The following is a 10,034-nucleotide window of genomic DNA, read 5'->3' as shown; positions in this document are numbered from 1 at the left end:
ACTTACAATTGTAATAATAGGAGAATGAAAATAAGTTTAAAATGAGGAATGTTGAGCATCTTGTGTAGTTACAGTTAACTGTTACAGTTAGCAACTTCTCTTAATTTAAGATGTTCTTCATGTAAAATTGTTGGGTAAATTGTATTACTAGTATTATCAAATATTCGTTGTATCATGTAGTCTTGTAGTTACATTTAGATAATGTTTAATTATATGCTTTTTCTCTTTTTCTTCTATTTTAAGTAATGTTTCTGTGTGTTAAATAACTTTGATTCCTTCCTGTGACCTCCTTGGGAAAGAGAGCAGTGAAGCCTTCCTGGGAGATAGCGGAGACAACTCTTCTAGCAGAGTTTATTGCCCAGCAATAAACTCTGCTCTCCTGTGTGATATACAATGTGTCCTACTCGACGCTGTGTCTGGTACTCGACTGGAGCAGAAGGATTTAGAGTGTAGATAACATGTGTCTAGATAGTGAATGTTATTAGCGCTGCAACCATGTGATGATTTGTTTTCCCCCTCCCTTTGAGAAGTTGCAAGCGCCTGATGTACGAGGGTTTCTAAAAGCAATAAAAAGCGAGGAGGGGACAAATGTGTTTCAGAGCGGTTGGAGATTTGTAACTGAAAGCACATCTCTGTCCGTTCTCCTCGCGAGAAACAAAGAATCTAACTCTCTTGTCTTTCCTGTGTTTGTTTAATAGGTATTTAGACCTGACAAAAAATTTTTTTATTTTGATAATATAAACATATTCTTGTAATTAAAGCCACCAGACAATCCCGAAGAAGGACTTCGCTGAAATGTGGCTCACCCTAGCCACCATCAAAGACGCCATTTGGACCTCCAGAAACTTGCTGGTGAGCAGGCGCAGGCAGATGCCCCCCGTGGCTGTGATCCAGATGGTGGCAGCGAGAAGAAAAACATCCAGAGATGCAGGTGGTGAGCCAAGGACACAGCCACCAAGAAGAATCGCCTGCGCCTCCGTGGACGAAGGAACCGGCGCCCCACAAACAGAGGACCCAGCAGCGGCGGCCTGGCTCTCCGGGTGAGGCAGGAGGGAAGGAGCTTTGGGGCAGGGATCCCCTCTGAGCACCAAGCCCCGCTTAGAAGGACGGGACTGCTCCGGTCTTCGTAAGGCAGGGGTGCTCAATAGGTCGATTGCTGGAAGGTTTTGAGATGATCTCGGCAGTAGGTGACAAACTGAACGCCGCCAGGACGCTGAGACCAGCACTTCCTCTTCTGACGCACTTATTGAAATATTCACTAAGATCCAAAACCTTTGTAGCTTCATTAAAGAATAATAATTTTTTTTTAAAAAATCAACAAAACCTGTAAAAATGTATACTCTCAGTAATTACTGTTTCAACAAGGTGTTGTTTTTTACCTTTGTTTACCTTTGCTGTGGCGCATCAGCCGCTGTAGTTTCTAAACGTTCAATACACGACAAAACTTGGACTAATGGGCTCTTTGCACCTGCCGCGCTGACGTCACAACCGCATGCGCAAATGCGGCTCTCTTTTTTCGCTTTGAGTTACCATGACAGCTAGAAAAGACAAAGTCTTATTTCAGACGCAAATAAAACAATACTATGCACTTTGTTGTCTTCCTAATATAATGGGCTTTTAAGGTTTCATGGATTTCCAAGGGATCCTGAATTAAGAAGACGGTGGCTTGTAAATATTCGTTGCTACCAGTTAAAGCTAAAGCCGCACAGCAAAGTTTACAGCCTTCACTTCACTCCGGATCAACTTCTTCAGCCTAAAGCAGAAGGTAAAGGAGCCTCCTGTGTTATTTCCATGGAATCACTTCTGTATTCAGCCTGATAGAGAGTTTATGGGAACCAGAGAGCAGACCAGAGCCTGACAGCCGAGCTACTGATCCACCTGTACAAACCGCTGTAAACACCGTCCTGCTTCACAAGAAGCATGCAAAACTAATAAAGCGAAATAACACGGAGACCTTAAGGAACACGGCCATATTTTTCTAAAAGCAACAACTGAGCCTGAACCGTCAGCTGAACTAGAACTCCGACACCAGAGCTGCTCTACTGTTAAGCTATGGGCTTGTTGTGCTTCAGAAGCAAAAAGCCTGAACCGTAAAATCCCCGTTACTTGGTCTCTGACACTAAAGACAATAAACGCCCGTAATGTGCTTGAACATAAGGTAAAAATATTGTCCGTTAGAATGGATGAAAAATGTTTAGATACTTAAATAGCACATTTTTACAAGAAAAATGTCAGGCATAAGCTAAAGCTAATGTTAGCCACAAAGTTTAAAGAAAGTAAAACTCACCTTCGTATCTGTGTATAACGAGGCGAACATGTTAAAACCTTTATCCAGCTTACTTGTTGGGGCTTTGGATCGATGTTCATCATTAACTGTTACCTTGGACAAGCCCCGCAAATACCCAGTGGAAAGCACCATTTTCAATAGATCGAAACGATTGAGCCGCTTTTCCCCGAACGCGGAAGCTGAGATGCAAAGAGCCCATTGGCTTGTTCGTTTGTGAGTATAAGTCATGGACCTTACCAGAGGGGCCGCTTTTCATTGGCTGATGCCCATTCTACGTGGTCACGTGCGTGGCCGTCTCACAAACACACTTAGCTTCCCGTTAGCTAAGTACAGCATAATGGCAGCACTGATACAACTTCTACACAGTGTTACGTTAGCTAAACAGATCAATATGCAATGTGTCTGTATCTGACATACACTAAAGATTTTATTTTAGCAATAAAGGCTTTGGACTAAACTGTTACTCGTGTTAGCCACGTTAGCACCAAGTACAGCTAGTCAATCAACCATCGCTGTGTTCAGGGAAGCGCTGATTAATAATCGAGAAATAAATATCAAGCCTGGAAACTTGATATCGTAATGGACTGAATGTTATGTTTTTAACGTCTTTGCTCGTCTTGCTGGGCGCAGGCGGTTGCCAAGGTAACAGGTGTGCTTAAACTACAAAGAGAGAGAGAGAGTAAAAAGGTAGGAGTGGTTTTGAGTTGATCACCTGTTCGGGTTATTTTACCTTTGTTTACCTTTGCTGTGGCGCATTACAGCCTCGTTCGTTTGTGAGTTTACGTCATTCACAACAAACATCAAATAGAACAAATATATTTCATAAAATTTTAACAAACAAATGGCTTCTACCGCGATAATTATGTGACATTAAATTAATTATATCCCAACAGCAGAAGACTTGCCTTTACCTTTCCAGAGCTCTTTGGTTCCTCCTATCAGTCTGTAGCTTCTCATATTGAGGTCAAAGTTCAGATCTACCATAACTGACTGACACCTGCTGGCCTCAGGTTTGCAACCAGCTTGTGACTGAGAAACCAGTAACCTCCTCCCAGTGACAGAGTCTCACTGAGGAAGAAACTGCATTGGGTTTTCTATCACTGTAATATTTCTGCTTTAACTGTGTAATAGAGTGGTTTGTTGCCCCTAGTGGTAGAAATACAGATATACCTGTTCTAGGTATAGTTCTTAGTAGGCCAACTATTTAGGTGGGGTTAGCCAGAAAAACTGTACTGTAGTAGCTGTTCTGTTCCTGCTGTAAAGGAAAATGATTATTTAAGTGCTAAAATACTTACAACATGTGTAAAGGTATAGCTAACACTTTTATTGGAACAGTTTTCTGTTGAGCATGGGGGAGCTGACAATAGCAGACATTTAAACAAGCAGGGCTTTTTCCTCCCCCGCTGAAGACAGAGTAATAAATTTACATTCCGATAGGGGGCAAGAGACTTCTTGGCGCCTCTCCCCGTGCCAGACAGAGATGAGCACGAAGTGGCCCTCTTACTGAGATAAAAACCAGACCTCTGAGCTGTATAGGGGAGTTTCCGGGGTTTTTCTGGGGCCGAAAACAGGTCTCTGATTGGTTGAACAGCGGAACGCCTTCGTTGCATAGATTAAAATACGGAAACACCCCTTTTGTTTAAAACGAAGTGTAAAGAGAGAGAGAGAGAGTTTTTTCCATCTTTTTTCTCTCCACGTTGGGCGCCTTTGTCTGTCTGTGTGTTTGTGTTCGTTTGTCTTCCCCTGGTGTGTTTTTATTTTATTTTTATGAGAAAATGCATATCTCTGTATCTCTGCAGCTTTGTTGTTCATTGCTTTGTATGAATTAAACTCTGTGATCTGTGACCTAAACACGCCTTTTTAGTTTCGTTTTACAGCTGGCCGCTGCTCGCCGAGAAGAACCCGGCTGTGTTAAGGAAGAGACGAGCCAAACGTTTTGTTCAAAGTTTTAATACATTCTTCCTCAATACTGCGTTCCACCATTAAAAGGACTTCGTCTCCACATTCCCTCTGCTTGTTCTTTCCAACCCCAGAATATCACAAACTGTCTATATGTCGATGTTTAATTTACCATTTTTATGTCTTCGTGTCATGAGGTAGATCTCAGCCGGCTGACGAGAGAGAAAGTAGATCTTGGTCTCAAAAAGTTTGGGCTCCCCTGTCGTAAGGACTCACCGCGGTCCTGCTCAACTTTTAAACATACAGAGATTTTTTTTTATATTTCCTTGTTCTTATCTTATTTTAGTTTAATAAGATACAACAATAGAATACAACAATTCTAGAGTTGTATTTATTAAAAGAAAAGTTTTTAAAAATTCTGTATAACTGTGCAATGCCATGTTTTAAAATGTCCCAAGTAACAATAAAACATTTTGAAGCTTGAAAGTATACAATTTTAAAATTTCTCAGTTTCTTATTTTGAATTTTTCATATTTTTTATTTTTTCTCTCCAGATCCGACTGTGTTTAGTTAAATGTTAAATCCTAAAGTGACTCAGCGAATATTTAATTTCCCACCGTGAGTCAGAACCAGATGTGTGAAGTTGCTAATCGTCAGCCAGAGGAATGAACGGCATACTTACCTGGCAGGGGCGACTCCATGATCCTGTAGGTGGATCGCCCAGGGTGAGGATCAGCCATTGCACTGCGGCGATCTGACCTCTGTGAATTCTCCACATGGGAGAATCTCAGCTGCACCATTTATGGTAGTGGGGGACTGCGTTCGCGCTCTCCCCTGGTACTGATGTCAAATGATAAATTTCTTTGTTTTAAAAGTCAAATATTTCAGTTTTTCTCAAAGATTTGAGATTATTCTTGAAATGAGTGGAAATTAAGTACTCCTATTTTGATTATTTCAACCTTTATTTGCTGTAATACGCCACTGTAAATATGAGACATAATCTGAAATAATCCAGCTGCTCCACCTACTCCCAGTGCTTCCAGTATAAACAACCAATCAGAGCCAGGAGGTGGGGCTTAACGCTGTCAATCACTCATGTTTGTCCTGCTAAATTTGCTAACAGAAAAACATCTTACAGTTACAGTGAAACCGTTTATCCACAGCCATTTGTGGCTATGCTAACTAGCTTATGGTATTTATGGTAGTGGGGGACTGCGTTCGCGCTCTCCCCTGGTACTAATGTCAAATGATAAATTATGTGATGCTGTCTGAATCAATTTATACATGATATTAAAGACTGAAATAAATAGCTAAAGCTACTGGAATGAGGATCAGTGCCTCCAAATCAGAGGCCATGGTCTGGGATGGAGGTGGTGTCCTGCCCCAAGTGGAGGAGTTCAAGTATCTTGGGATCTTGTTCACGAATGAGGGAAGAAGGAAGCAGGTGATCGACAGGCGGATTGGCAGCATCTCCGGTCCGTCGTGGTGAAGAGAGAGCTGAGCCAAAGAGCGAAGCTCTCGATTTACCGGTCGATCTACGTTCCCACCCTCATCTATGGTCATGAGCTTTGGGTCATGACCAAAAGAACGAGATCGAGGATACAAGCGGCCGAAATGGGTTTTCTCCGTAGGGTGTCTGAGCTCTCCCTTAGAGATAGGGTGAGAAGCTCAGTCATCCGGGAGGGACTCAGAGTAGAGCCGCTGCTCCTTCACATCGAGAGGAGCCAGTTGAGGAGCATCTGGTCAGGATGCCTCCTGGACGCCTCCCTGGTGAGGTGTTCATGTCCCACCGGGAGGAGGCCCCGGGGAAGACCCAGGACACGCTGGAGGGACTATGTTTCTCGGCTGGCCTGGGAACGCCTCGGGATTCCCCCAGAGGAGCTGGAAGAAGTGGCCGGGGAGAGGGAAGTCTGGGCCTCCCTTCTGAAGCTGCTACCCCCGCGACCCGACCCCCGATAAGCGGAAGAAGATGGATGGATAAATAGCTTTCCGTGTACTTCTAAATCTGCTCCTTAGTCGCATCTTTTCGGGCTTGCTACTGCCTCTAGTGGCGTGGGGGTGGTAACACAACTAATCTAATTACATTACTGAATCAGAATACCACAAAGTCTTTATTATTTACCATTAATTTCGGCATTACTGGCAGCGTAAAAAATAAATTATCTTATAAAACACCATATTTGTTTCATTTTCTTACAGATGTAGAGCTAATTAAATGACAATACGTTATAAATACAGTAATATTTATATATCTCCATCAGTTACAGGAAGAACAAACAAATTAATTAGGTATACAGCAGAATAACAGCCCAGGTTGTTACAACCAGAGTTGTTAAACTGATATAAGCAAAAATTCACATTTTTGTTTTTACGGTTCCATGTATATTATTTTGAGAGACATTGTATTGATAGAGTCTTACATATAGGAAAAAATAAGATGAAACTATTTAGTCTATCAACGTGGAAATTTTCCTTCGACTCTTTACCTATAAATCATATTCATAGAATCCCAATATCAACAATTTGTGAATAGAGCAAAACACCTAGCTATAGGTAAATGTTATCATTTAGTTGGTTAAGAATAATTATTATAATTATTAGCATCTATTATATTAAATAGTTTACAGTTTAAATAATCCATACCTCAAATTCTAGATGTTTTTGTAACTCAGTATAAGGCAGTGAATACTTGAAAGGCATATTAGTCTAAATCAGTAGGAAGAATAGCATACATACTTATTTTGTGACTGATTTTGTCTCCTGTTGACAAGAAACAAATTTAGGGAAACAGTCAGTTATTGTGTACCTTTGCATTGAATCAGTCTGGTCTCTTCTTTATCCCCACTAATGAATGCAGTTTCTCCTTATGAACAGCAGGTGGCAGCAGCTCGAAGTGGTTGAACTGTAAGTAAAAGAAAAACTAATAAAATGTTTGTGTTCTGTTTATAAAGTAGTTGTTAGTAACACGGTAACGTTTATATGACTCCTTATGTCTGGTTTTTGAGGCGTTGGAAGATGTTTAAACAGTGAAAATATGTCAGTTGTTTCTTAGCTAACAGCGCTGCATTATGGGTAATCAATCCTTATTTTGAACATTAAATCTACATTTCTCCTGGTTTCTATAGCCCAGTTATCCCAGAATCTTTTAGCTAGTGGAGCACTAGCCACCCAGCTATGTATTTGCTTTAAAGCTAACAAAATGTTGTGGCACCGTGAGTCATGTTTTTTTTTTTTTCTTTCGAAAAATATTTATTGTTACTGTAAACATTAAAAAAAATTACATTATTTCAGTTATACATAAATTTTCAAGAACTTACAAAATCATCAGTTCAGACTAAAAGAAGCTAAGAACAAGAATATAAAATACAAAATCTCTGTGTGTTAAAAGTTGAGCAGGACCGGGGTGACTCCCTCCCAAATCCGGAGCCGTCCCGACCTTCCAAACAGCGCTTGGTGCTCAGAGGGGATCCCGCCCTAAAGCTCCTTCCCTCCTGCCTCACCCGGAGAGCCAGGCCGCCGCTGCTTGGACCTCTACTCGTGTAGCGCCGGCTCCTTCGTCCACGGAGGCGCAGGCGATTCTTCTTGGTGGCTGTGTCCTTGGCGCACCACCTGCAGCCCTTGATGTTGCTCTTTTTGCTGCCGCCATCCGGATCACAGCCAAGGGGGGCATCTGCCTGCGCCTGCTCACCAGCAAGTTTCTGGAGGTCCAAGTGGCGTCTTTGATGGTGGCGAGGGTGAGCCACCTCTCAGCGAAGTCTTTTTTAGTCATTTTCTGCTGGCTCACCCCGTACAGCACTAGCTGTACATGAAGGACCTCCCTTGCTGGCAAGTGTGGGAATTGCAAGGAGCCGGCCTTCGCCCACAGGTCCACAGCAGCGCTGCACTCCCACAGCAGTTGCCTCACCGACTCCGGCGCGCCACAACCGGGTCGGGGGTAAAGCGATTAGATCACAACGAAGCAAGAATCGTCTCTGCAGGCATGCTAAAGGTTTGGATTTGAGGTTTGGCCGTGAGTCATGTGAGTATGTCTGTGAAAGACATCCCGGCGTGAGAGACGAGCAACTCATACTTACCTGGCAGGGGAGATACCATGATCGTGAAGGTGGTTCACCCAGGGTGAGGCTCAGCCATTGCACTCCGGTTGTGCTGACCCCTGCGAATTCCCCAAATGTGGGAATCTTGACTGCATAATTTCTGGTAGTGGGGGACTGCGTTCGCGCTCTCCCCTGATTCACTGTTAATGAGGAATATTAACATGTAAATCTGCGCCTTTCTAGGTTCATTTCTGACATATTATGGATACAATGTAGCTAACAAAAGAAAAGCTTTGGACTCCCCGCTTCGTGACCCTGAAATGGATTTTTCTGGTTCAAAACAGAGCAAAATGGATCACAGCGAGTACGATAACGGAACAGATCTTATGGACCTTATAAGACTTCTCTTATAACCTTGAGGATTTACTACCTGGTGTCGAGGAGATCCACATAACTCACTATCTGGAGCTGCAGACTTCATATTATATGAGGAGCCGGATGAAAGGAGCAAACTTGCGGAGTGAAAGGACGGAGAATGACGGACAGCTTGGCCTTGATTAGAGATGGTTACCTATATAGTCAGGAAAGGCAACTTTCGACAGCTATTTTAGGGATTGACTTAGAAAAAGCGTTTGACAGTGTAAACCATAAATTTTTACAAAGAATTTTAGATCATTTTAATTTTGGAGAAACATTTAAAAGATGGATATAAACTTTATACAATGAGTGTAGTAGCGTAGCGGTAGTGAATGGGACCTTAACTCCCCCTTTGGCTATTAAAGCAGGAGTGAGACAGGGCTGCCCACTGTCCCCGCTGTTATTTTGTAATAGCAATAGAACCATTAGCATGACTCTCACCTTCTCAACCATCAATGTTAGAAGTGTGAAGTAGCGAGTTAGAGCCCAGAGTGTTTTATCCTTTTTAAGCTCCGTGCAGTCAGATGTGTTTTTACAACAAGAATGTTCACTCCCGTTTTTAAAGAATTACACCCGGTGGCAGGACTTGTGGCCACGGCCGTCTATATGGAGCGGCTCAAATGAAAATAAAAATGACGGCGTGGCCATTTTAATAAACAACCCGCACATCTTGGTGAAGGGGAGCACCGTGGTGAGAGAGGGACGAGCACTTTTAGCAAATCTGACTTTTAACGGACAGGATACTAACCTCTTAAATATTTATGGCTTTAATGACAAACACGACAGGTATGACTTTTTGGACAGAAAAAGAAACAGAAAATTAAAAATGATAAGTGATTTTAGAACCCCAGTAGTTTTTAACCTTTCTCTTATATATGCTTTTATTCGGAATTTTTTAGAACATTTTAGACTGGAAGGAGAGGAGAGCAAGATTTTAACTAATCATCGTTTTATTGTCCCTGTTGTGCAGGACTGGGACCCAGTGACTCCAGTGCGCGGCCTCCTGTATGGAGACGCCTCCACCGTTTGGCGCAACGTGAGCCGTCCCGTCCTTCCAAACAGACTCCAGGATGTCATGGATGGTAGCTCATGGGATCCTGCCGGTCAGAGCCGTTATGCACTCCCGCGGCATGTCTGCAACGTCCATCTGCCCCCGACCCGGTTGTGGCGCGCCGGAGTCGGTGAGGCCCTTGCTGTGGGAGTGCAGCGCTGCTGTGGACCTGTGGGCGAAGGCCGGCTCCTTGCAATTCCCACACTTGCCAGCAAGGGAGGTCCTTCATGTACAGCTAGTGCTGTACGGGGTGAGCCAGCAGAAAATGACTAAAAAAGACTTCGCTGAGATCTGGCTCACCCTAGCCACCATCAAAGACGCCACTTGGACCTCCAGAAACTTGCTG

The 10,034-nt window shown here is 43.0% G+C and overlaps 2 non-coding genes across 2 annotated transcripts; both read left to right on the top strand.

The window, feature by feature from the left end:
- Positions 1 to 4,860: 4,860 nt before the first annotated feature.
- Positions 4,861 to 5,023, top strand: LOC114133703 (U1 spliceosomal RNA). The gene has a single exon (XR_003593244.1). It is a non-coding gene; the product is annotated as a U1 spliceosomal RNA (small nuclear RNA).
- Positions 5,024 to 8,251: 3,228 nt separating this feature from the next.
- Positions 8,252 to 8,415, top strand: LOC114133690 (U1 spliceosomal RNA). The gene has a single exon (XR_003593232.1). It is a non-coding gene; the product is annotated as a U1 spliceosomal RNA (small nuclear RNA).
- The last annotated feature ends 1,619 nt before the right edge of the window (positions 8,416 to 10,034 follow it).

This window comes from Xiphophorus couchianus, chromosome 18, assembly GCF_001444195.1.
Source record: "Xiphophorus couchianus chromosome 18, X_couchianus-1.0, whole genome shotgun sequence".
NCBI classification, from domain to species: Eukaryota; Metazoa; Chordata; class Actinopteri; order Cyprinodontiformes; family Poeciliidae; genus Xiphophorus; species Xiphophorus couchianus.
This window is presented reverse-complemented; position numbering and strand designations above follow the sequence as displayed.